Source organism: Diorhabda sublineata, chromosome 11, assembly GCF_026230105.1.
Source record: "Diorhabda sublineata isolate icDioSubl1.1 chromosome 11, icDioSubl1.1, whole genome shotgun sequence".
Classification (NCBI taxonomy): Eukaryota; Metazoa; Arthropoda; class Insecta; order Coleoptera; family Chrysomelidae; genus Diorhabda; species Diorhabda sublineata.
Window position 1 is genome coordinate 15,467,320 of NC_079484.1, and position 27,587 is coordinate 15,494,906.

The window sequence follows — 27,587 nt, forward strand, 5'->3', positions numbered from 1 at the left end:
AGTGAATTTGCATGTAACTTGGTGAGATATCGTCGATTTACATCCATTGAAGACCATTGAGGTCGATGATCACCATGTTTTGATTGCACATTTTCGAAATCTATTTCTGCCATTTTAAGTCCAAACACATCATATATTTGAGTGAATTTGCATCTAACATGGTAAGATATCGTCAATTTACATCCAATGAAGCCCATTGAGGTCGATGGTAACTCTGTTTTGATTGAATATTTTCGAAATCTAATTCTGCCATTTCAAGTCCTAACACATCAATTCTTATATATTTGAGTGAGTTTGCATCTAACTTCATCAGATATCGTCGATTCACATCCATTCAATCCTATTGAGGTCGACTGTCACTCTGATTTGATTCAATATTTTCAAAATCTATTTCCGCCATTTTAAGTGCAAACACATCATATATTCGAGTGAATTTGCATCTAACATGATAAGATATCGTCGATTTACATCCAATGAAGCCCATTGTGGTCGATGATCACTATGTTTTGATTGAACATTTCTGAAATCTACTTCCGTCATTTTAAGTCCAAACACATCATATATTTGAGTGAATTTGGATTTTACATGGTAAGATATCGTCGATTTACATCCAATGAAGCCCATTGAGGTCGATGGTCACTATGTTTTGATTGAACATTTTCGAAATCTATTCCCGCCATTTCAAGTCCAAACACATCATATATTTGAGTGAATTTGCATCTAACATGGTAAGATATCGTCGATTTACATCCAATGAAGCCCATTGAGGTCGATGGTAACTCTGTTTTTATTGAATATTTTCGAAATTCATTTCCGACATTTTAAGTTCAAACACATCATTTATTATATATATTCGAGTGAATTTGCATGTAACTTGGTGAGATATCGTCGATTTACATCCATTGAAGACCATTGAGGTCGATGATCACTATGTTTTGATTGAACATTTTCGAAATCTATTTCTGCCATTTTAAGTCCAAACAAATCATATATTTGAGTGAATTTGCATCTTACATGGTAAGATATCGTCGTTTCACATCCAATGAAGCTCATTGAGGTCGATGATCACCATGTTTTGATTGCACATTTTCGAAATCTATTTCTGCCATTTTAAGTCCAAACACATCATATATTTGAGTGAATTTGCATCTAACATGGTAAGATATCGTCAATTTACATCGAATGAAGCCCATTGAGGTCGATGGTAACTCTGTTTTTATTGAATATTTTCGAAATTCATTTCCGACATTTTAAGTTCAAACACATCATTTATTATATATATTCGAGTGAATTTGCATGTAACTTGGTGAGATATCGTCGATTTACATCCATTGAAGACCATTGAGGTCGATGATCACCATGTTTTGATTGCACATTTTCGAAATCTATTTCTGCCATTTTAAGTCCAAACACATCATATATTTGAGTGAATTTGCATCTAACATGGTAAGATATCGTCAATTTACATCCAATGAAGCCCATTGAGGTCGATGGTAACTCTGTTTTGATTGAATATTTTCGAAATCTAATTCTGCCATTTCAAGTCCTAACACATCAATTCTTATATATTTGAGTGAGTTTGCATCTAACTTCATCAGATATCGTCGATTCACATCCATTCAATCCTATTGAGGTCGACTGTCACTCTGATTTGATTCAACATTTTCAAAATCTATTTCCGCCATTTTAAGTGCAAACACATCATATATTCAAGTGAATTTGCATCTAACATGGTAAGATATCGTCAATTTACATACAATGAAGCCCATTGAGGTCGATGGTAAGTCGATGGTAACTCTGTTTTTATTGAATATTTTCGAAATTCATTTCCGACATTTTAAGTTCAAACACATCATTTATTATATATATTCGAGTGAATTTGCATGTAACTTGGTGAGATATCGTCGATTTACATCCATTGAAGACCATTGAGGTCGATGATCACTATGTTTTGATTGAACATTTTCGAAATCTATTTCTGCCATTTTAAGTCCAAACAAATCATATATTTGAGTGAATTTGCATCTTACATGGTAAGATATCGTCGTTTCACATCCAATGAAGCTCATTGAGGTCGATGATCACCATGTTTTGATTGCACATTTTCGAAATCTATTTCTGCCATTTTAAGTCCAAACACATCATATATTTGAGTGAATTTGCATCTAACATGGTAAGATATCGTCAATTTACATCCAATGAAGCCCATTGAGGTCGATGGTAACTCTGTTTTGATTGAATATTTTCGAAATCTAATTCTGCCATTTCAAGTCCTAACACATCAATTCTTATATATTTGAGTGAGTTTGCATCTAACTTCATCAGATATCGTCGATTCACATCCATTCAATCCTATTGAGGTCGACTGTCACTCTGATTTGATTCAACATTTTCAAAATCTATTTCCGCCATTTTAAGTGCAAACACATCATATATTCGAGTGAATTTGCATCTAACATGGTAAGATATCGTCAATTTACATCCAATGAAGCCCATTGAGGTCGATGGTAACTCTGTTTTTATTGAATATTTTCGAAATTCATTTCCGACATTTTAAGTTCAAACACATCATTTATTATATATATTCGAGTGAATTTGCATGTAACTTGGTGAGATATCATCGATTTACATCCATTGAAGACCATTGAGGTCGATGATCACTATGTTTTGATTGAACATTTTCGAAATCTATTTCTGCCATTTTAAGTCCAAACAAATCATATATTTGAGTGAATCTGCATCTTACATGGTAAGATATCGTCGATTTACATCCAATGAAGCTCATTGAGGTCGATGATCACCATGTTTTGATTGCACATTTTCGAAATCTATTTCTGCCATTTTAAGTCCAAACACATCATATATTTGAGTGAATTTGCATCTAACATGGTAAGATATCGTCAATTTACATCCAATGAAGCCCATTGAGGTCGATGGTAACTCTGTTTTGATTGAATATTTTCGAAATCTAATTCTGCCATTTCAAGTCCTAACACATCAATTCTTATATATTTGAGTGAGTTTGCATCTAACTTCATCAGATATCGTCGATTCACATCCATTCAATCCTATTGAGGTCGACTGTCACTCTGATTTGATTCAACATTTTCAAAATCTATTTCCGCCATTTTAAGTGCAAACACATCATATATTCGAGTGAATTTGCATCTAACATGAAAAGATATCGTCGATTTACATCCAATGAAGCCCATTGTGGTCGATGATCACTATGTTTTGATTGAACATTTCTGAAATCTACTTCCGTCATTTTAAGTCCAAACACATCATATATTTGAGTGAATTTGGATTTTACATGGTAAGATATCGTCGATTTACATCCAATGAAGCCCATTGAGGTCGATGGTCACTATGTTTTGATTGAACATTTTCGAAATCTATTCCCGCCATTTTAAGTCCAAACACATCATATATTTGAGTGAATTTGCATCTAACATGGTAAGATATCGTCGATTTACATCCAATGAAGCCCATTGAGGTCGATGGTAACTCTGTTTTTATTGAATATTTTCGAAATTCATTTCCGACATTTTAAGTTCAAACACATCATTTATTATATATATTCGAGTGAATTTGCATGTAACTTGGTGAGATATCGTCGATTTACATCCATTGAAGACCATTGAGGTCGATGATCACTATGTTTTGATTGAACATTTTCGAAATCTATTTCTGCCATTTTAAGTCCAAACAAATCATATATTTGAGTGAATTTGCATCTTACATGGTAAGATATCGTCGTTTCACATCCAATGAAGCTCATTGAGGTCGATGATCACCATGTTTTGATTGCACATTTTCGAAATCTATTTCTGCCATTTTAAGTCCAAACACATCATATATTTGAGTGAATTTGCATCTAACATGGTAAGATATCGTCAATTTACATCCAATGAAGCCCATTGAGGTCGATGGTAACTCTGTTTTTATTGAATATTTTCGAAATTCATTTCCGACATTTTTAGTTCAAACACATCATTTATTATATATATTCGAGTGAATTTGCATGTAACTTGGTGAGATATCGTCGATTTACATCCATTGAAGACCATTGAGGTCGATGATCACTATGTTTTGATTGAACATTTTCGAAATCTATTTCTGCCATTTTAAGTCCAAACAAATCATATATTTGAGTGAATTTGCATCTTACATGGTAAGATATCGTCGTTTCACATCCAATGAAGCTCATTGAGGTCGATGATCACCATGTTTTGATTGAACATTTTCGAAATCTATTTCTGCCATTTTAAGTCCAAACACATCATATATTTGAGTGAATTTGCATCTAACATGGTAAGATATCGTCAATTTACATCCAATGAAGCCCATTGAGGTCGATGGTAACTCTGTTTTTATTGAATATTTTCGAAATTCATTTCCGACATTTTAAGTTCAAACACATCATTTATTATATATATTCGAGTGAATTTGCATGTAACTTGGTGAGATATCGTCGATTTACATCCATTGAAGACCATTGAGGTCGATGATCACCATGTTTTGATTGCACATTTTCGAAATCTATTTCTGCCATTTTAAGTCCAAACACATCATATATTTGAGTGAATTTGCATCTAACATGGTAAGATATCGTCAATTTACATCCAATGAAGCCCATTGAGGTCGATGGTAACTCTGTTTTGATTGAATATTTTCGAAATCTAATTCTGCCATTTCAAGTCCTAACACATCAATTCTTATATATTTGAGTGAGTTTGCATCTAACTTCATCAGATATCGTCGATTCACATCCATTCAATCCTATTGAGGTCGACTGTCACTCTGATTTGATTCAACATTTTCAAAATCTATTTCCGCCATTTTAAGTGCAAACACATCATATATTCGAGTGAATTTGCATCTAACATGAAAAGATATCGTCGATTTACATCCAATGAAGCCCATTGTGGTCGATGATCACTATGTTTTGATTGAACATTTCTGAAATCTACTTCCGTCATTTTAAGTCCAAACACATCATATATTTGAGTGAATTTGGATTTTACATGGTAAGATATCGTCGATTTACATCCAATGAAGCCCATTGAGGTCGATGGTCACTATGTTTTGATTGAACATTTTCGAAATCTATTCCCGCCATTTTAAGTCCAAACACATCATATATTTGAGTGAATTTGCATCTAACATGGTAAGATATCGTCGATTTACATCCAATGAAGCCCATTGAGGTCGATGGTAACTCTGTTTTTATTGAATATTTTCGAAATTCATTTCCGACATTTTAAGTTCAAACACATCATTTATTATATATATTCGAGTGAATTTGCATGTAACTTGGTGAGATATCGTCGATTTACATCCATTGAAGACCATTGAGGTCGATGATCACTATGTTTTGATTGAACATTTTCGAAATCTATTTCTGCCATTTTAAGTCCAAACAAATCATATATTTGAGTGAATTTGCATCTTACATGGTAAGATATCGTCGTTTCACATCCAATGAAGCTCATTGAGGTCGATGATCACCATGTTTTGATTGCACATTTTCGAAATCTATTTCTGCCATTTTAAGTCCAAACACATCATATATTTGAGTGAATTTGCATCTAACATGGTAAGATATCGTCAATTTACATCCAATGAAGCCCATTGAGGTCGATGGTAACTCTGTTTTTATTGAATATTTTCGAAATTCATTTCCGACATTTTTAGTTCAAACACATCATTTATTATATATATTCGAGTGAATTTGCATGTAACTTGGTGAGATATCGTCGATTTACATCCATTGAAGACCATTGAGGTCGATGATCACTATGTTTTGATTGAACATTTTCGAAATCTATTTCTGCCATTTTAAGTCCAAACAAATCATATATTTGAGTGAATTTGCATCTTACATGGTAAGATATCGTCGTTTCACATCCAATGAAGCTCATTGAGGTCGATGATCACCATGTTTTGATTGAACATTTTCGAAATCTATTTCTGCCATTTTAAGTCCAAACACATCATATATTTGAGTGAATTTGCATCTAACATGGTAAGATATCGTCAATTTACATCCAATGAAGCCCATTGAGGTCGATGGTAACTCTGTTTTTATTGAATATTTTCGAAATTCATTTCCGACATTTTAAGTTCAAACACATCATTTATTATATATATTCGAGTGAATTTGCATGTAACTTGGTGAGATATCGTCGATTTACATCCATTGAAGACCATTAAGGTCGATGATCACCATGTTTTGATTGCACATTTTCGAAATCTATTTCTGCCATTTTAAGTCCAAACACATCATATATTTGAGTGAATTTGCATCTAACATGGTAAGATATCGTCAATTTACATCCAATGAAGCCCATTGAGGTCGATGGTAACTCTGTTTTGATTGAATATTTTCGAAATCTAATTCTGCCATTTCAAGTCCTAACACATCAATTCTTATATATTTGAGTGAGTTTGCATCTAACTTCATCAGATATCGTCGATTCACATCCATTCAATCCTATTGAGGTCGACTGTCACTCTGATTTGATTCAACATTTTCAAAATCTATTTCCGCCATTTTAAGTGCAAACACATCATATATTCGAGTGAATTTGCATCTAACATGGTAAGATATCGTCAATTTACATCCAATGAAGCCCATTGAGGTCGATGGTAACTCTGTTTTTATTGAATATTTTCGAAATTCATTTCCGACATTTTAAGTTCAAACACATCATTTATTATATATATTCGAGTGAATTTGCATGTAACTTGGTGAGATATCGTCGATTTACATCCATTGAAGACCATTGAGGTCGATGATCACTATGTTTTGATTGAACATTTTCGAAATCTATTTCTGCCATTTTAAGTCCAAACAAATCATATATTTGAGTGAATTTACATCTTACATGGTAAGATATCGTCGTTTCACATCCAATGAAGCTCATTGAGGTCGATGATCACCATGTTTTGATTGCACATTTTCGAAATCTATTTCTGCCATTTTAAGTCCAAACACATCATATATTTGAGTGAATTTGCATCTAACATGGTAAGATATCATCAATTTACATCCAATGAAGCCCATTGAGGTCGATGGTAACTCTGTTTTGATTGAATATTTTCGAAATCTAATTCTGCCATTTCAAGTCCTAACACATCAATTCTTATATATTTGAGTGAGTTTGCATCTAACTTCATCAGATATCGTCGATTCACATCCATTCAATCCTATTGAGGTCGACTGTCACTCTGATTTGATTCAACATTTTCAAAATCTATTTCCGCCATTTTAAGTGCAAACACATCATATATTCGAGTGAATTTGCATCTAACATGGTAAGATATCGTCAATTTACATCCAATGAAGCCCATTGAGGTCGATGGTAACTCTGTTTTTATTGAATATTTTCGAAATTCATTTCCGACATTTTAAGTTCAAACACATCATTTATTATATATATTCGAGTGAATTTGCATGTAACTTGGTGAGATATCGTCGATTTACATCCATTGAAGACCATTGAGGTCGATGATCACTATGTTTTGATTGAACATTTTCGAAATCTATTTCTGCCATTTTAAGTCCAAACAAATCATATATTTGAGTGAATTTGCATCTTACATGGTAAGATATCGTCGTTTCACATCCAATGAAGCTCATTGAGGTCGATGATCACCATGTTTTGATTGCACATTTTCGAAATCTATTTCTGCCATTTTAAGTCCAAACACATCATATATTTGAGTGAATTTGCATCTAACATGGTAAGATATCGTCAATTTACATCCAATGAAGCCCATTGAGGTCGATGGTAACTCTGTTATTATTGAATATTTTCGAAATTCATTTCCGACATTTTAAGTTCAAACACATCATTTATTATATATATTCGAGTGAATTTGCATGTAACTTGGTGAGATATCGTCGATTTACATCCATTGAAGACCATTGAGGTCGATGATCACTATGTTTTGATTGAACATTTTCGAAACCTATTTCTGCCATTTTAAGTCCAAACAAATCATATATTTGAGTGAATTTGCATCTAACATGGTAAGATATCGTCAATTTACATCCAATGAAGCCCATTGAGGTCGATGGTAACTCTGTTTTGATTGAATATTTTCGAAATCTAATTCTGCCATTTCAAGTCCTAACACATCAATTCTTATATATTTGAGTGAGTTTGCATCTAACTTCATCAGATATCGTCGATTCACATCCATTCAATCCTATTGAGGTCGACTGTCACTCTGAATTGATTCAACATTTTCAAAATCTGTTTCCGCCATTTTAGGTCCAAACACATCATATATTTGAGTAAATTTGCATCTTACATGATAAGATATCGTCGATTTTCATCCAATGAAGACCATTGAGGTCGATGATCACTATGTTTTGATTGAACATTTTCGAAATCTATTTCTGCCATTTTAAGTCCAAACACATCATATATTCGAGTGAATTTGCATCTAACTTGGTGAGATATCGTCGATTTACATCCATTGAAGACCATTGAGGTCGATGGTCACGCTGCTTCGATTGAACATTTTCGAAATCTATTTCCGACATTTTACGCCCAAACTCATCATATATTTGAGTGAATTTGCATCTTACATGGTGAGATATCGTCGATTTACATCCAATGAAGCCCATTGAGTTCGATTAAAACCCAAAAATCAGCCATAATACCCAAAAATTAGCTAGAGAAACTCAAAAATTAGCCACAAAAACCCAAAATTTAGCCATAAAAACCCAAAAATTAGCTATAAAAACCCGAAAATTAGCTATACAACGCAAAAATTAGCCAGAAAAACTCAAAAATTAGCCGAAAATACCCAAAAATTAGCTATAGAAACCCAAAAATTAGCCACAAAAACCCAAAAATCAGCCACAAAACCCAAAAATTAGCCAAAAAAACTCGAAAATTAGCTAGAAAAACTCAAAATTTAGCCATAAAACCCAACAATTAGCTGGAAAAACTCAATAATTAGCTAGAAAAACTCGAAAATCAGCTGAAAAAACTCAGAAATTAGCCACAAAAACCCAACAATCAGCTAGAAAAACTCAAAAATTAGCTATAGAAACTCGTAAAATACCTATAAAACCCAAAAATTAGCGAGAAAAACCCAAAAATTAGCCATAAAAACCCAAAAATCAGCCATAAAACCCATAAATTAGCCACAAAAACTCAAAAATCAGCTATAAAAACACAGAATTTAGTCACAAAACTCGAAAATTGTTAGAAAAACCCAGAATTTAGCTATAAAAACTCAAAAAATAGCTATAAAACCCAAAAATTAGCTAGAAAACCCCAAAAATTAGCCATAAAACCCGAAAATCAGCCATAAAACCCAAAAATTAGCTAGAGAAACTCAAGAATCAGCTAGAAAAACTTAAAAATTAGCCACAAAAACCCATAAATTGGCTAGAAAAACTCAAAATTTAGCCATAAAACCCAAACATTAGCTAGAAAAACTCAAGAATCAGCTAGAAAAACTTGGAAATTAGCCACATAAACCCAAAAATTGCTAGAAAAACCCAACAATTAGCTATAAAAACCCAAAATTTGCTAGAAAACAAAAAAATTAGCTTAAAAAACCCAGAAATTAGCCATAAAAACCCAAAAATTAGCTAGAAAAACTCAAAAATCAGATAGAAAAATCCAAAAAATAAGCCATAAAAACCCAAAAATTAGCTAGAAAAACTCAAAAATTAGCCACAAAACCCAAAAATTGATAGAAAAACTCAAAAATTAGCTCTAAAAACTCATAAATTAGCTAGAAAAACTCGAAAATTAGCCATGAAAACCCAAATATTAGCTAGAAAATTCCAAAGATTAGCTATGAAACCCATAAATTTTTGGGTTTTATAGTTTTTTTTTGAGTTTTTATAGCTAATTTTTGGATTTTTCTAGCAATTTTTGGGTTTTTATGGCTAATTTTTGAGTTCTTCTAGCTAATGTTCAAGTTTTCTAGCTAATTTTTGGGTTTTATAGCTATTTTTTTGGTTTTTATAGTTTTTATAACTGGGAAAACTCTAAAAATTAGCTAGACAAACTCAGAAATTAGCCACAAGAACCAATAAATTGTTAGAAAAACCTAGAAATTATCTTTAAAAACCCAAAATTAGCTATAAAACCCAAAACAGCTAGAAAACTAAAACATTAGCCAGAAAAACTCAAACATTAGCTGGAAAAACTCAAAAATTAGTAATGAAAACCCAAAAATTAGCTAAAAAATTCCAAAGATTAGCTATGAATCCCAAAAATTTTTGGGTTTTATAGCTATTTTCTGGGTTTTTATAGATAATTTTTGTGTTTTTCCAGCAATTTTTGGGTTTTTATGGCTAATTTTTGAGTTTTTCTAGCTAATGTTTAAGTTTTCGAGCTAATTTTTGGGTTCTCATGGCTTATTTTTTGGGTTTTTCTACCTAATTTTCGAGTTTTCAAGCTAATTTTTGAGTTTTTCTTGCTAATTTTTGGGTTTTAATGGCTAATTTTTGAGTATTTCTACCTAATTTTTAGGTTTTCTAGCAATTTTTGTGTTTTTATTCCTAATTTTTTGGTCTTTTTAGCTAATTTTTGGATTTTATGGCTGAATATTGAGATTTTCTAGCTAATTTATGAGTTTTGTGGCTAATTTTTGAAATTATCCAGCTAATTTTTGGGTTTTATAGCTATTCTTTGAGTTTTTATAGTTTTTATAGCTAGAAAAACTCTAAAAATCAGCTAGACAAACTCAGAAATTAGCCATAAAAACCCAAATATCAGCCATAAAACCCAAAAATTAGATAGAAAAACTCAGAAATTAGCCACAAAAACCAATAAATTGTTAGAAAAGCCTAAAAATTAGCTTTAAGAACCCAATAATTAGCTATAAAACTTAAAAGTTAGCTAGAAAAACTCAACAATTAGTCATAAAACACAAAAATTAGCTAGGATAACTCAAGAACTAACCATAAAAACTCAGAAATTAGCCACAGAAAAACAAAAATTAGCCATAAAAACCCAAAAATTAGCCATAAAACCCAAAAGTTAACTAGAGAAACTCCAAAATTGGTTAGACAAACTAAGAAATCAGCTGGAAAAACTCAAAAATTAGCCATAAAAACTCGGAAATAAGCCACAAAAAACCAAAAATTAGCCACAAAAACTCAAAAATCAGCCATAGAAACCCAAAAATTAGCTATAAAACCCACAAATTAGCTAGAAAAACTCACTAATTAGCCATAAACACTCAAAAATTAGCCACAAAAACTCAAAAATTAGCCTTGAAAATCCACAAATTAGCCATAAAAACCAAAAAATTAGCCATAAAACCCAAGAATTATCGAGGAAAACTAGGAAATTAGCCGGAAAAACTCAGAAATTAGCCACAAAAACCCAACAATTGGCTAGAAAAACACAGAAATTAGCCACAAAAGCCAAAAATCAGCCATGAAAACCCAAAAATCAGCCATAAAACACAAAAATTAGCCACAAAAACCCAACAATCAGCTGGAAAAACAAAGAAATTAGTCACAAAACCCAAAAATTGTTAGAAAAACCCAGAATTTAGCTTTAAAAACTCACAAAATAGATATAAAACCCAAAAATTAGCTATAAAAACCCAAAAATTAGCCATAAAACCCGAAAATTAGCTAGGGAAAATCAAAAATTAGCTAGAAAAACTCAGAAACTAGCTAGAAAAACTCAAAAATTAGCCACAAAACCTATGAAGTGGCTAGAAAAACTCAAAATTTAGCCATAACATTAGCTAGAAAAACTCAAGAATCAGCTAGAAAAACTTGGAAATTAGCCACATAAACCCAAAAATTGCTGGAGAAACTCAACAATTAGCTATAAAAACCCAAAAATTGCTAGAAAACCAAAAAATTAGCTTAAGAAACCCAGAAATTAGCAATAAAAACCCAAAAATTAGCCAGAAAAACTCAGAAGTTAGCCACAAAACTCAAAAATTGTGAGAAAAACCCAAAAATTAGCTATAAAACCCAAAAAATTAGCTAGAAAAACTTGAAAATCAGCTATAAAACCCAAAAATTAATTGGAAAAACTCAACAATTAGCCGTGAAAACTCAAAAATTAGCCACAGAAACCCAGAAATCAGCCACAAAAACCAAAAAATTAGCCATAAAAACCCAGAAATTAGCCACAAATACAGAAAAATTAGCCAAAGAAACCCAAAATCCTAAAATTAGCTGGGAAAACCCAAAAATTAACCAGAAAAACTCAAAAATTAGCTAGAAAACCCAAAAATTAGATAGAAAAACTAAAAAAATAGCTATAAAACCCAAAAATTAGCTGGAAAAAACCCAGAAATTAGCTGGAAAAATTCAAAAATCAGCCATAAAAAATCAAAAATTAGCCACAAAAACCCAAAAATTATTCATAAAACTCCAAAAATTAGCCAGAACCTCGAAAATTAGCCATAAAAACTCAGAACCTAGCTCAAAAATCCAAAAATTAGCCAGAACCTCGAAATTTAGCCATAAAAACTCAGAAATTGGCCAAAAAAACCCAATAATCAGCTGGAAAAACTCAGAAATTAGCCACAAAACCCGGAAATTAGCCATGAAAAGCAAAAAATTAGCCATAAAACCCAAAAACTAGCGAGAAGAACTCGAAAATTAGCCATAAAAACTCAGAAATTAGCCATAAAAACTCAAAAATTAGCTATAAAACCCTCAAATTAGCTGGAAAAACTCAAAAATTAGCCATAAAAACTCGGAAATTAGCCACAAAATCTCAAAAATTAGCCATAAAAACCAGGAAATTAGCTATAAAACTCACATATCAGCTAGAAAAACCCAAAAATTAGCCATAAAAATCCAAAAATCAGCCATAAAACACAAAAATTAGCCACAAAAACCCAACAATCAGCTGGAAAACACAGAAATGGTCACTCTGTTTTGATTGAACATTTTCGAAAACTAATTCTGCCATTTTAAGTCCAAACACATCAATTCTTATATATTTGAGTGAGTTTGCATCTAACTCCATCAGATATCGTCGATTCACATCCATTCAATCCTATTGAGGTCGACTGTCACTCTGATTTGATTCAACATTTTCAAAATCTATTTCCGCCATTTTAAGTACAAACACATCATATATTCGAGTGAATTTGCATCTAACATGATAAGATATCGTCGATTTACATCCAATGAAGCCCATTGTGGTCGATGATCACTATGTTTTGATTGAACATTTCTGAAATCTACTTCCGTTATTTTAAGTCCAAACACATCATATATTTGAGTGAATTTGGATTTTACATGGTAAGATATCGTCGATTTACATCCAATGAAGCCCATTGAGGTCGATGGTCACTATGTTTTGATTGAACATTTTCGAAATCTATTCCCGCCATTTTAAGTCCAAACACATCATATATTTGAGTGAATTTGCATCTAACATGGTAAGATATCGTCGATTTACATCCAATGAAGCCCATTGAGGTCGATGGTAACTCTGTTTTTATTGAATATTTTCGAAATTCATTTCCGACATTTTAAGTTCAAACACATCATTTATTATATATATTCGAGTGAATTTGCATGTAACTTGGTGAGATATCGTCGATTTACATCCATTGAAGACCATTGAGGTCGATGATCACTATGTTTTGATTGAACATTTTCGAAATCTATTTCTGCCATTTTAAGTCCAAACACATCATATATTTGAGTGAATTTGCATCTTACATGGTAAGATATCGTCGTTTCACATCCAATGAAGCTCATTGAGGTCGATGATCACTATGTTTTGATTGCACATTTTCGAAATCTATTTCTGCCATTTTAAGTCCAAACACATCATATATTTGAGTGAATTTGCATCTAACATGGTAAGATATCGTCAATTTACATCCAATGAAGCCCATTGAGGTCGATGGTAACTCTGTTTTGATTGAATATTTTCGAAATCTAATTCTGCCATTTCAAGTCCTAACACATCAATTCTTATATATTTGAGTGAGTTTGCATCTAACTTCATCAGATATCGTCGATTCACATCCATTCAATCCTATTGAGGTCGACTGTCACTCTGAATTGATTCAACATTTTCAAAATCTGTTTCCGCCATTTTAGGTCCAAACACATCAGATATTTGAGTGAATTTGCATCTTACATGATAAGATATCGTCGATTTTCATCCAATGAAGACCATTGACGTCGATGATCACTATGTTTTGATTGAACATTTTCGAAATCTATTTCTGCCATTTTAAGTCCAAACACATCATATATTCGAGTGAATTTGCAGCTAACTTGGTGAGATATCGTCGAATTACATCCATTGAAGACCATTGAGGTCGATGATCACTATGTTTTGATTGAACATTTTCGAAATCTATTTCTGCCATTTTAAGTCCAAACACATCATATATTTGAGTGAATTTGCATCTTACATGGTAAGATATCGTCGATTTACATCCAATGAAGCCCATTGAGGTCGATGGTCACGCTGCTTCGATTGAACATTTTCGAAATCTATTTCCGACATTTTACGCCCAAACTCATCATATATTTGAGTGAATTTGCATCTTACATGGTGAGATATCGTCGATTTACATCCAATGAAGCCCATTGAGTTCGATTAAAACCCAAAAATCAGCCATAATACCCGAAAATTAGCTAGAGAAACTTAAAAATTAGCCACAAAAACCCAAAATTTAGCCATAAAAACCCAAAAATTAGCTATAAAAACCCGAAAATTAGCTATACAACGCAAAAATTAGCTAGGAAAACTCAAAAATTAGCCGAAAATACCCAAAAATTAGCTGTAGAAACCCAAAAATTAGCCACAAAAACCCAAAAAGTAGCCACAAAACCCAAAAATTAGCCAGAAAAACTCGAAAATTAGCTAGAAAAACTCAAAATTTAGCCATAAAACCCAACAATTAGCTGGAAAAACTCAAGAATTAGCTAGAAAAACTCGAAAATCAGCTGAAAAAACTCAGAAATTAGCCACAAAAACCCAACAATCAACTAGAAAAACTCAAAAATTAGCTTTAGAAACTCGTAAAATACCTATAAAACCCAAAAATTAGCGAGAAAAACCCAAAAATTAGCCATAAAACCCAAAAATCAGCCATAAAAACCCAAAAATTAGCCATAAAAACCCAAAAATCAGCCATAAAAACCCAAAAATTAGCCATAAAAACCCAAAAATTAGCTGGAAAACTCAAACATTAGCTAGAAAAACTCAAAAATTAGCTAGAAAAACTCACAAATTAGCCATGAAAACCCAAAAATTGGCTATAAAATTCCAAAGGTTAGCTATGAAACCCATAAATTTTTGGGTTCTATAGATATTTTTCGGTTTTTTATAGCTAATTTTTGAGTTTTTCTAGCTAATGTTTAAGTTTTCTAGCTAAATTAGCCACAAAAAAATTATCGAGAAAAACTCAGAAATTAGCTAAAAAACTCAAAAACCAGCTAGAAAAACTCAAAAATTAGCAACAAAACTCAAAAATTGATAGAAAAACTCAAAAATTAGCTACAAAAACTCATAAAATAGCTATAAAAAAACCCAAAAATTAGCCATAAAAACCCAAAAATTAGCTACAAAAACCCAAAAATTAGCCACAACTTTGAAAATTAGCCATAAAAACTAAGAAATTAGCCAAAAAAACCCAAAAATTAGCCATGAAAACCCAAAAATTAGCTATAAAACCCACAAATCAGCTAGAAAAACTCAGAAATTAGATATAAAAATTCAAAAATTAGCCACAAAAACTCAAAAATTAGCCATAAAAAACCCAAATATCAGCCATAAAAACGAACAATTAGTCATAAAACCCAAAAATTAGCCAGAAAAACTCGAAAATTAGCTAAAAAAACCCAGACATTAAACACAAAAACCCAAAAATTGTTAGAAAAACCCAAAAGTTAGCTATAAAAACCAAAAAATTAGTTATACAACCCAAAATTCAGCTTGAAAAACTCAAAAATTAGCGATGAAAACCCAAAAATTAGCCATAATACCCGAAAATTAGCTAGATAAACTCAAAAATTAGCCACAAAAACCCAAATTTAGCCATAAAAACCCAAAAATTAGCTATAAAAACCCGAAAATTAGCTATACAACGCAAAAATTAGCTAGAGAAACTCAACAATTAGCCATGAAACCCAAAAATTAGCTAGAATAACTCAAAAACTAGCCATAAAAACTCAAAAATTAGCCACAGAAACCCAAAAATTAGCCATAAAACCCAAAAGTTAGCTAGAGAAACTCCAAAATTAGTTGGAAAAACTCAGAAATCAGCTAGAAAATCTCACAAATTAGCCATAAAAACTCAAAAATTAGCCACAAAAACCCAAAAGTTGGCCACAAAAAATCAAAAATTAGCCATAAAAACCCGAAAATTAGCTAGAAAAACTCGAAAATTAGCCATGAAAACCCAAATATTAGCTAGAAAATTGCAAAGATTAGCTATGAAACCCATAAATTTTTGGGTTTTATAGTTTTTTTTTGAGTTTTTATAGCTAATTTTTGGATTTTTCTAGCAATTTTTGGGTTTTTATGGCTAATTTTTGAGTTCTTCTAGCTAATGTTCAAGTTTTCTAGCTAATTTTTGGGTTTTATAGCTATTTTTTCGGTTTTTATAGTTTTTATAACTAGGAAAACTCTAAAAATTAGCTAGAAAAACTCAGAAATTAGCCACAAGAACCAATAAATTGTTAGAAAAACCTAGAAATTATCTTTAAAAACCCAAAATTAGCTATAAAACCCAAAAAACAGCTAGAAAACTAAAACATTAGCCAGAAAAACTCAAACATTAGCTGGAAAAACTCAAAAATTAGTAATGAAAACCCAAAAATTAGCTAAAAAATTCCAAAGATTAGCTATGAAACCCAAAAATTTTTGGGTTTTATAGCTATTTTCTGGGTTTTTATAGATAATTTTTGGGTTTTTCCAGCAATTTTTGGGTTTTTATGGCTAATTTTTGAGTTTTTCTAGCTAATGTTTAAGTTTTCGAGCTAATTTTTGGGTTCTCATGGCTTATTTTTTGGGTTTTTCTACCTAATTTTTGAGTTTTCAAGCTAATTTTTGAGTATTTCTACCTAATTTTTAGGTTTTCTAGCAATTTTTGTATTTTTATTCCTAATTTTTTGGTCTTTTTAGCTAATTTTTGGATTTTATGGCTGAATATTGAGATTTTCTAGCTAATTTATGAGTTTTGTGGCTAATTTTTGAGTTTTTCCAGCTAATTTTTGGGTTTTATAGCTATTCTTTGAGTTTTTATAGTTTTTATAGCTAGAAAAACTCTAAAAATCAGCTAGAAAAACTCAGAAATTAGCCATAAAAACCCAAATATCAGCCATAAAACCCAGAAATTAGCTAGAAAAACTCAAAAATTAGCCACAAAAACCAATAAATTGTTAGAAAAGCCCAAAAATTAGCTTTAAGAACCCAATAATTAGCTATAAAACTTAAATGTTAGCTAGAAAAACTTAACAATTAGTCATAAAACCCAAAAATTAGCTAGGATAACTCAAGAAACTAACCATAAAAACTCAGAAATTAGCCACAGAAAAACGAAAATTAGCCATAAAAACCCAAAAATTAGCCATAAAACCCAAAGGTTAGCTAGAGAAACTCCAAAATTGGTTAGAAAAACTAAGAAATCAGCTGGAAAAACTCAAAAATTAGCCATAAAAACTCGAAAATAAGCCACAAAAAACCAAAAATTAGCCACAAAAACTCAAAAATCAGCCATAGAAACCCAAAAATTAGCTATAAAACCCACAAATTAGCTAGAAAAACTCACTAATTAGCCATAAACACTCAAAAATTAGCCAAAAAAACTCAAAAATTAGCCTTGAAAATCCACAAATTAGCCATAAAAAACAAAAAATTGGCCATAAAACCCAAGAATTATCGAGAAAAACTGGGAAATTAGCTGGAAAAACTCAGAAATTAGCCACAAAAACCCAACAATTGGCTAGAAAAACACAGAAATTAGTCACAAAAGCCAAAAATTAGCCATGAAAACCCAAAAATCAGCCATAAAACACAAAAATTAGCCACAAAAACCCAACAATCAGCTGGAAGAACAAAGAAATTAGTCACAAAACCCAAAAATTGTTAGAAAAACCCAGAATTTAGCTTTAAAAACTCACAAAATAGATATAAAACCCAAAAATTAGCTATAAAAACCCAAAAATTAGGTAGAAAACCTCAAAAATTAGCCATAAAAACCCAAAAATTATCCAGAAAAACTCGGAAATTAGCTACAAAACCCAAAAATTGTGAGAAAAACCCAAACATTAGCTATAAAACCTAAAAATTAGCTAGAAAAACTCGAAAATCAGTTATAAAACCCAAAAATTAGCTCGACAAACTCAAAAACTAGCCATAAAAACTCAAAAATTAGCCACAGAATCCCAAAAATCAGCCACAAAAACCCAAAAATTAGCCATAAAAACCCAGAAATTAGTCACAAAAACAGAAAAATCAACCATATAAACCCAAAAGTTAGCTATAAAACCCTCAAATAAGCTGGAAAAACTCAAAAATTAGCCATAAAATCTCAAGAATTAGCCACAAAACCCCAAAAATTAGCCATAATAACACAAAAATCAGCCACAAAATCCCAAAAATTAGCCATGAAACCCAAAAATTATCCAGCACTCGAAAATTAGCCATAAAAACTCAAAAATTAGCCATAAAAACTAGAAAATTATTCGGAAAAACCCAAAAATGAAATGAAAACCCAGAACTTAGCCATCAAAACCCTAAAATTAGCCATAAAACCCAGAAATTAGCCAGTACCTCAAAAAATAGCCATAAAAACTCAGAAATTAGCCAAAAAACCCAACAATAAGCTAGAAAAACTCAGAAATTAGCCACAAAACCCAAAAATTCGCCATAAAAACCCACAAATTAGCCATAAAACCCAAAAACTAGCCAGAGGAACTCGAAAATTAGCCATAAAAACCATAAAATCCTAAAATTAGCTGGGAAAACCCAAAAATTAACCAGAAAATCTCAAAAATTTGCTAGAAAACCCAAAAATTAGATGAAAAAACTCAAAAAATAGCTATAAAACCCAAATATTAGCTAGAAAAATCCAAAAATTAGCTAGAAAAACCCAAAAATTAGCTGGAAAAATTCAAAAATTAACCATAAAAACTCAAAAATTAGCCACAAAAATCCAAAAATTATTCATAAAACCCCAAAAATTAGCTACAAAAACCCAAAAATTATCCAGAACCTCGAAAATTAGCCATGAGAAGCTAAAAGTTAGCCATAAAACCCAAAAACTAGCCATAAAAACCCAAAAATTAGCTATAAAACCCACATATCAGCTAGAAAAACCCACAAATTAGTCATAAAAACTGAAAAATTAGCTATAAAACCCAAAAATTAGCTAGAAAAACCCAAAAATTAGCTGGAAAAACTCAAAAATTAGCCATAAAAACTCAAAACTTAGCCACAAAAACCCAAAAATTATTCATAAAACCCCAAAAATTAGCTACAAAAATCCAAAAATTAGCCAGAACCTCGAAAATTAGCCATAAAACCTCAGAATTTAGCTCAAAAATTCAAAAATTAGCCAGAACCTCGAAATTTAGCCATAAAAACTCAGAAATTGGCCAAAAAAACCCGAAAATTAGCCATGAAAACCTCAAAAATTAGCCATAGAAACCCAAAAATTAGCCATAAAATCCGAAAATTAGCTTGAGAAACTCGAAAATTGGCCATAAAAACTCAAAAATTAGCCACAAAAACCCAAAAATTGCTAGAAAACCCAAAAATTAGTAATAAAAACCAAAAAATTATCCATAAAACCCAAAAATTAGCCACAAAAACTCAACAATCAGCTGGAAAAACACAGAAATTAGTCAAAAAACCCAAAAATTGTTAGAAAAACCCAGAATTTAGCTATAAAAACTCAAGAAATAGGTATAAAACTCAAAAATTAGCTATAAAACCCCAAAAATTAGCCAGAAAACCTCAAAAATCAGCCATAAAAACCAAAAAATTAGCCATAAAATCCAAAAATTAGCTTGAGAAACTCAAAAATTAGCTATAAAAACTCAGAAACTAGCTATAAAAACCCAAAAACTAGCTAGAAAAACTCAAAAGTTAGCCAAAAAACTCAAAAATTGATAGAAAAACTCAAAAATTAGCCATAAAAACTTAAAAATTAGCCATAAAAATTAGCCCAAAAATTAGCTATAAAATTCCAAAGATTAGCTATGAAACACATAAATTTTTGGGTTTTATAGCTATTTTTTGAGTTAATCAGCAATCAGCTAGACTAGCTCAAAAATTAGCTATAGAAACTCGTAAAATACCTATAAAACCCAGAAATCAGCCATATAAACCCAAAAATTAGCTATAAAACCCACAAATTAGCTAGAAAAACTAACCAATTAGCCATGAAAACTCAAAAATTAGCCGCAAAAACTCAAAAATTAGCCTTAAAAATCCACAAATTAGCCATAAAAAACAAAAATTAGCTAGAAAAACTCAGAAATTAGCTAGAAAAACTCGAAAATTAGCCATGAAAACCCAAAAATTAGCTATGAAATTCCAAAGATTAGCTATGAAACCCATGAATTTTTGGGTTTTATAGCTATTTTTTGAGGTTTTATAGCTAATTTTTGGGTTTTTCTAGCAATTTTTGGATTTTTATGGCTGATTTTTGAGTTCTTCTAGCTAATGTTTAAGTTTTCTAGCTAATTTTTGGGTTTTTATGGCTTATTTTTTGGGTTTTTCTAGCTAATTTTTGGGTTTTATAGCTATTTTTTGGGTTTTTATAGTTTTTATAACTAGGAAAACTCTGAAAATTAGCTAGAAAAACTCAGAAATTAGCCACAAATACTAATAAATTGATAGAAAAACCCAAAAATTAGCCACAAAAACCCAAAAATTAGCTAAACGAACTCGAAAATTAGCTATAAAACTCAAAAATTAGTTGCAAAAACTCAACAATTAGCCATAAAACCCAAAAACTAGCTAGAAAAACCCAAAAATGAGCTAAAAAACCAAAAAAATTAGCTAGAAAAACTCAAAAACTATCCATAAAAACTCAAAAATTAGCCACAGGAACCCAAAAATTAGCTATAAATCTTAAAAATTAGCTAGAAAAACTCAACAATCAGTCATAAAACCCGAAAATTAGCTAGAATAACTCAAAAACTAACCATAAAAACTCGAAAATTAGCCACAGAAACCCAAAAATTAGCCATAAAACCCAAAAATTAGCCATAGAAACTCCAAAATTGGTTAGAAAAACTAAGAAATCAGATGGAAAAACTCAGAAATTAGCCATAAAAACTTGAAAATTAGCCACAAAAACTCAAAAATTAGCTATAAAACCCACAAATTAGCTAGAAAAACTCACCAATTAGCCATGAAAACTCAAAAATTAGCCACAAAAACTCAAAAATTAGCCTTAAAAATCCACAAATCAGCTATAAAAACCAAAAATAAGCCATAAAATCCAAGAATTAGCCAGAAAAACTAGAAAATTAGCTAGAAAAACTCGGAAATTAGCCACAAAACCCAACAATTTGCTGGAAAACTCAGAAATTAGCCACAAAACCCAAAAATTAGTCATAAAAACCAAAAAATTAGCCATAAAACCCAAAAATTAGCCACAAAAACTCAACAATCAGCTAGAAAAACACAGACATTAGTCACAAAACCCAAAAATTGTTAGAAAAACCCAGAATTTAGCTAACTAAAACTCAAAAAATAGCTATAAAACCTAAAAATTGGCTAGAAAAACTCGAAAATTAGCTATAAAACCCAAAAATTAGTTGAAAAAACTCAACAATTAGCAATAAAAACCCAAAAATTAGCCATAAAAACCTTAAAATTAGCTATAAAACCCACAAATCAGCTGGAAAAACTCAGAAATTCACACAAAAATTAACCACAAAAACCCAAAAATTGTTAGAAAAACTCGGAAATTAGCTATAAAAACCCAAAAACTAGCTATACAACCCAAAATAAAGCTAGAAAAACTCAGAAATTTGACATGAAAACCCAAAAATTGACTATAAAATTCCAAAGATTAGCTATGAAACCCATAAATTTTTGGGTTCTATAGATATTTTTTGAGTTTTTATAGCTAATTTTTGAGTTTTTCTAGCTAATGTTTAAGTTTTCCAGCTAATTCTCTCAAAAATTAGCCACAAAAACCCACAATTGTGAGAAAAACTCGAAAATTATATATAAAAACTCAAAAAATATCTATAGCTAATTTTCGAGTTCTTCTGGCTTATTTTCGAGTTCTTCTGGCTAATTTTTAAGTTTTTATGGCAAATTTTTGAGTTTTTTAGCTAATTTTTATGTTATATAGCTATTTTCTGAGTTTTTCTAGCTAATTTTTGGGTTTTTCCAGCAATTTTTGGGTTTTTATTGCTAATTTTTGAGTTTTTCTAGCTAATGTTTGAGATTTCTAGCTAATTTTTGGATTTACATGGCTTATTTTTGGGTTTTAATGGCTATTTTTTGAGTATTTCCACCTAATTTTTAAGTTTTCTAGCAATTTTTGTGTTTTTATACCTTATTTTTTGGTTTTTTTTAGCAAATTTTTGGATTTTATGGCTAAATTTTGAGTTTTTCTAGCTAATTCATGAGTTTTGTGGCTATCTTTTGAGTTTTTCCAGCTAATTTTTGAGTTTTATAGCTATTCTTTGAGTTTTTATAGTTTTTATATCTAGAAAAACTCTAAAATTAGCTAGAAAAACTCAGAACTTAGTCACAAAACTCAAAAATCGTTAGAAAAATTCAAAAATTAGCAATAAAAACTCAAAAAAATAGCTATAAAACCTAAAAATTAGCAACAAAACCCAGAAATTAGCCATAAATCCCAAAAACTAGCCATATATCCTAAAAACTAGCCAGAAGAACTCGAAAATTAGCCATAAAAACCCAAAAATCAGCCGGGAAACTTAAACATTAGCTAGAAAAACTCAGAAATTAGCTAGAAAAACTCGAAAATTAGCCATGAAAACCCAAAAATTAGCTAGAAAAACTCACCAATGAGCCATGAAAACTCAAAAATTAGCCACAAAAACTCAAAAATTAGCCTTAAAAATCCACAAATTAGCCATAAAAACCAAAAAATTAGCCATCAAACCCAAGAATTAGCCAGAAAAACTAGGAAATTAGCTAGAAAAACTCAGAAATTAGCCACAAAAACCCAAAAATTGGCTAGAAAACTCAGAAATTAGCCACAAAACACAAAAATTAGCCACAAAAACCCAACAATGAGCTGGAAAAACAAAGAATTTAGTCACCAAACCCAAAAATTGTTAAAAACCCAGAATTTAGCTCTAAAGACTCGAAAAGTAGCTATAAAACCCAAAAATTAGTTATAAAAACCCAAAAATTATCTAGAAAACCTCAAAAATTAGCCATAAAAACCCAAAAATTAGCCATAAAACCCGAAAATTAGCTGGAGAAACTCTAAAATTAGCTAAAAAAACTCAGAAACTAGCTAGAAAAACTCAAAAATTAGCCACAAAACCCATAAATTAGCTTAAAAAACCCAGAAATTAGCCATAAAAACCCAAAAATTAGCCAGAAAAACTCGGAAATTAGCCATAAAAACCCAAAAATTAGCTACAAAACCCTCAAATTAGCTGGAAAAACTCAAAAATCAGCCATAAAAGCTCAAGAATTAGCCACAAAACCCCAAAAATTAGCCATGAAAACACAAAAATCAGCCACAAAAACCCAAAAATTAGCCATGAAACCCAAAAATTATCCAGCACTCGAAAATTAGCCATAAAAACTCAAAAATTAGCCATAAAAACTCGAAAATTATTCAAAAAAATCCAAAAATTAGCCATGAAAACCCAGAACTTAGCCATCAAAACCCTAAAATTAGCCATAAAACCCAGAAATTAGCCAGAACCTCAAAAAATAGCCATGAAAACTCAGAAATTAGCCAAAAAAAACCCAACAATTAGCTGGAAAAACTCAAAAATTAGCCATAAAATCTCAAAAATTAGCCACAAAACCCAAAAATTATTCATAAAACCTCAAAAATTAGCTACAAAAACTCAAAAATCAGCCAGAACCTCGAAAATTAGCCATAAAAACTCAGAAATTAGCTCAAAAATCCAAAAATTAGCCAGAACCTCGAAAATTAGCCATAAAAACTCAGAAATTAGCCAGAGAAACCCAAAAATTAGCTATAAAACCCTCAAATTAGCTGGAAAAACTCAAAAATTAGCCACAAAATCCCAAAAATTAGCTATAAAAACCCAAAAATTAGCTATAAAACCCACATATCAGCTAGGAAAACCCAAAAATTAGCCAGAAAAACTCAAAAATTAGCTAGAAAACACAAAAATTAGATAGAAAAACTCGAAAATTGGCCATAAAAACTCAAAAATTAGCCACAAAAACCCAAAAATTGCTATAAAATTCAAAAATTAGCCATAAAAACCCAAAAATCAGCCATAAAACACAAAAATTAGCCACAAAAACCCAACAATCAGCTGGAAAAACACAGAAATTAGTCACAAAACCCAAAAATTGTTAGAAAAACCCAGAATTCAGCTATAAAAACTCAAAAAATAGGTATAAAACTCAAAAATTAGCTATAAAAACCCAAAAATTAGCCAGAAAACCTCAAAAATCAGCCATAAAAACCAAAGAATTAGCCATAAAATCCAAAAATTAGCTTGAGAAACTCAAATATTAGCTAGAAAAACTCAGAAACTAGCTATAAAAACTCAAAAATTAGCCACAAAACCCATAAATTGGCTAGAAAAACTCGAAATTTAGCCATAAAACACAAACATTAGCTACAAAAACTCAAGAATCAGCTGGAAAAACTTGGAAATTAGCCACATTAACCCACAAATTGCTAGAAAAATGAAGAATTAGCTTAAAAAACCCAGAAATTAGCCATAAAAACCCAAAAATTAGCCAGAAAAACTCAGGAATTCGCCACAAAACCCAAAAATTGTGGAAGAAACCCAAACATTAGCTATAAAACCCAAAAATTAGCTAGAAAAACTCGAAAATCAGCTATAAAACCCAAAAGTTAGCTCGACAAACTCAAAAACTAGCCATAAAAAATCAAAAATTAGCCACAAAAACCCAAAAATTATTCATAAAACCCAAAAAATTAGCTACAAAAACCCAAAAATTAGACAGAACCTCGAAAATTTAATCATAAAAACTCAGAAATTAGCTCAAAAATCCAAAAATTAGCCAGAACCTCGAAATTTAGCCATAAAAACTCAGAAATTGGCCAAAAAAACCCAACAATCAGCTGGAAAAACTCAGAAATTAGCCACAAAACCCGAAAATTAGCCATGAAAACCCAAAAATTAGCCATAAAACCCAAGAACTAGCCAGAAGAACTCGAAAATTAGCCATAAAAACTCAAAAATTAGCCACAAAATCCCAAAAATTAGCTATAAAAACCCAAAAATTAGCTATAAAACCCACATATCAGCTAGAAAAACTCAAAAATTAGCCATAGAAACCCAAAAATTAGCTATAAAACCCTCAAATTTGCTGGAATAACTCAAAAATTAGCCATAAAAACTCAAAAATTAGCCACAAAATCCCAAAAATTAGCTATAAAAACCCAAAAATTAGCTATAAAACCCACATATCAGCTAGAAAAACTCAAAAATTGGCCATAAAAACTCAAAAATTAGCCACAAAAACCCAAAAATTGCTAGAAAACCCAAAAATTAGCCATAAAAACCCAAAAATCAGCCATAGAACACAAAAATTAGCCACAAAAACCCAACAATCAGCTGGAAAAACACAGAAATTAGTCACAAAACCCAAAAATTGTTGGAAAAACATAGAATTTAGCTTTAAAAACTCAAAAAATAGGTATAAGACCCAAAAATTAGCTATAAAAACCCAAAAATTAGCCAGAAAACCTCAAAAATCAGCCATAAAATCCGAAAATTAGCTTGAGAAACTCAAAAATTAGCTAGAAAAACTCAGAAACTAGCTATAAAAACTCAAAAATTAGCCACAAAACCCATAAATTGGCTAGAAAAACTCGAAATTTAGCCATAAAACCCAAACATTAGCTAAAACAACTCAAGAATCAGCTGGAAAAACTTGGAAATTAGCCACATTAACCCAAAAATTGCTAGAAAAACCCAACAATCAGCTAGAAAAACTCAAAAATTAGCTATAGAAACTCGTAAAATACCTATAAAATCCAAAAATTAGCTAGAAAAACTCAAAAATTAGCCATGAAAACCCAAAAATTAGCTATAAAATTCCAAAGATCAGCTAAGAAACCCATAAGTTTTTGGGTTTTATAGCTATTTTTAGGTTTTCTAGCAATTTTTGTGTTTTTATACCTTATTTTTTGGTTTTTTTTAGCAAATTTTTGGATTTTATGGCTAAATTTTAAGTTTTTCCAGCTGATTTATGAGTTTTGTTGCTAATTTTTGAGTTTTCCCAGCTAATTTTTGGGTTTTATAGCTATTCTTTGAGTTTTTATAGCTAGAATAAACTCTGAAATTAGCTAGAAAAACTCAGAAATTAGTCACAAAACCCAGAAATTGTTAGAAAAATCCAAAAATTAGCTATAAAAACTCAAAAAATAGCTATAAAACCCAAAAATTAGCTAGAAAAACCCAAAAATTAGCTGGAAAAACTCAAAAATTCGCCATAAAAACTCAAAAATTAGCCACAAAAACGCAAAATTTAGCCATAAAACCCCAAAAATTAGCTACAAAAACCCAAAAATTAGCCAGAACCTCGGAAATTAGCCATAAAAACTAAGAAATTAGCTCAAAAACCCAAAAATTAGCAAGAAACTCGAAAATTAGCCATAAAAACTCAGAAATTAGCCAAAAAAACCCAACAATTAGCTAGAAAAACTCAGAAATTAGCCATAAAAACCCAAAAATTAGCCATAAAACCCAAAAACTAGCCAGAAGAACTCGAAAATTAGCCATAAAAACTCAGAAATTAGCCATAAAAACCCAAAAATTAGCAATAAAACCCAAAATTAGCCATAAAAACCCAAAAATTAGCTATAAAACCCACAAATCAGCTGAAAAAACCGAAAAATTAGCCAGAAAAACTCAAAAATTAGCTAGAAAACCCAAAAATTAGATAGAAAAACTCGAAAATTTGCCATAAAAACTCAAAAATTGGCCATAAAAACCCAAAAATTAGCTATGAAATTCCAAAGATTAGCTATGAAACCCATAAATTTTTGGGTTTTATAGCTATTTTTTGAGGTTTTCTAGCGAAATTCCAAAGATTAGCTATGAAACCCATAAATTTTTGGGTTTTATAGCTATTTTTTGAGGTTTTCTAGCTAAATTTTGGGCTTTTCTAGCAATTTTTGGGTTTTTATGGCTGATTTTTGAGTTCTTCTAGCTAATGTTCAAGTTTTCTAGCTAATTTTTGGTTTTTATGGCTCATTACTTGGGTTTTTCTAGCTAATTTTTGGGTTTTATAGCAATTCTTTGAGTTTTTATAAGTAGAATAAACTCTAAAATTAGTCATGAAAACCCAATAATTAGCTATGAAATTCCAAAGATTAGCTATGAAACCCATAGATTTTTGGATTTTATAGCTATTTATTTAATTTTTATAGCTAATTTTTGGGTTTTTCTAGCAATT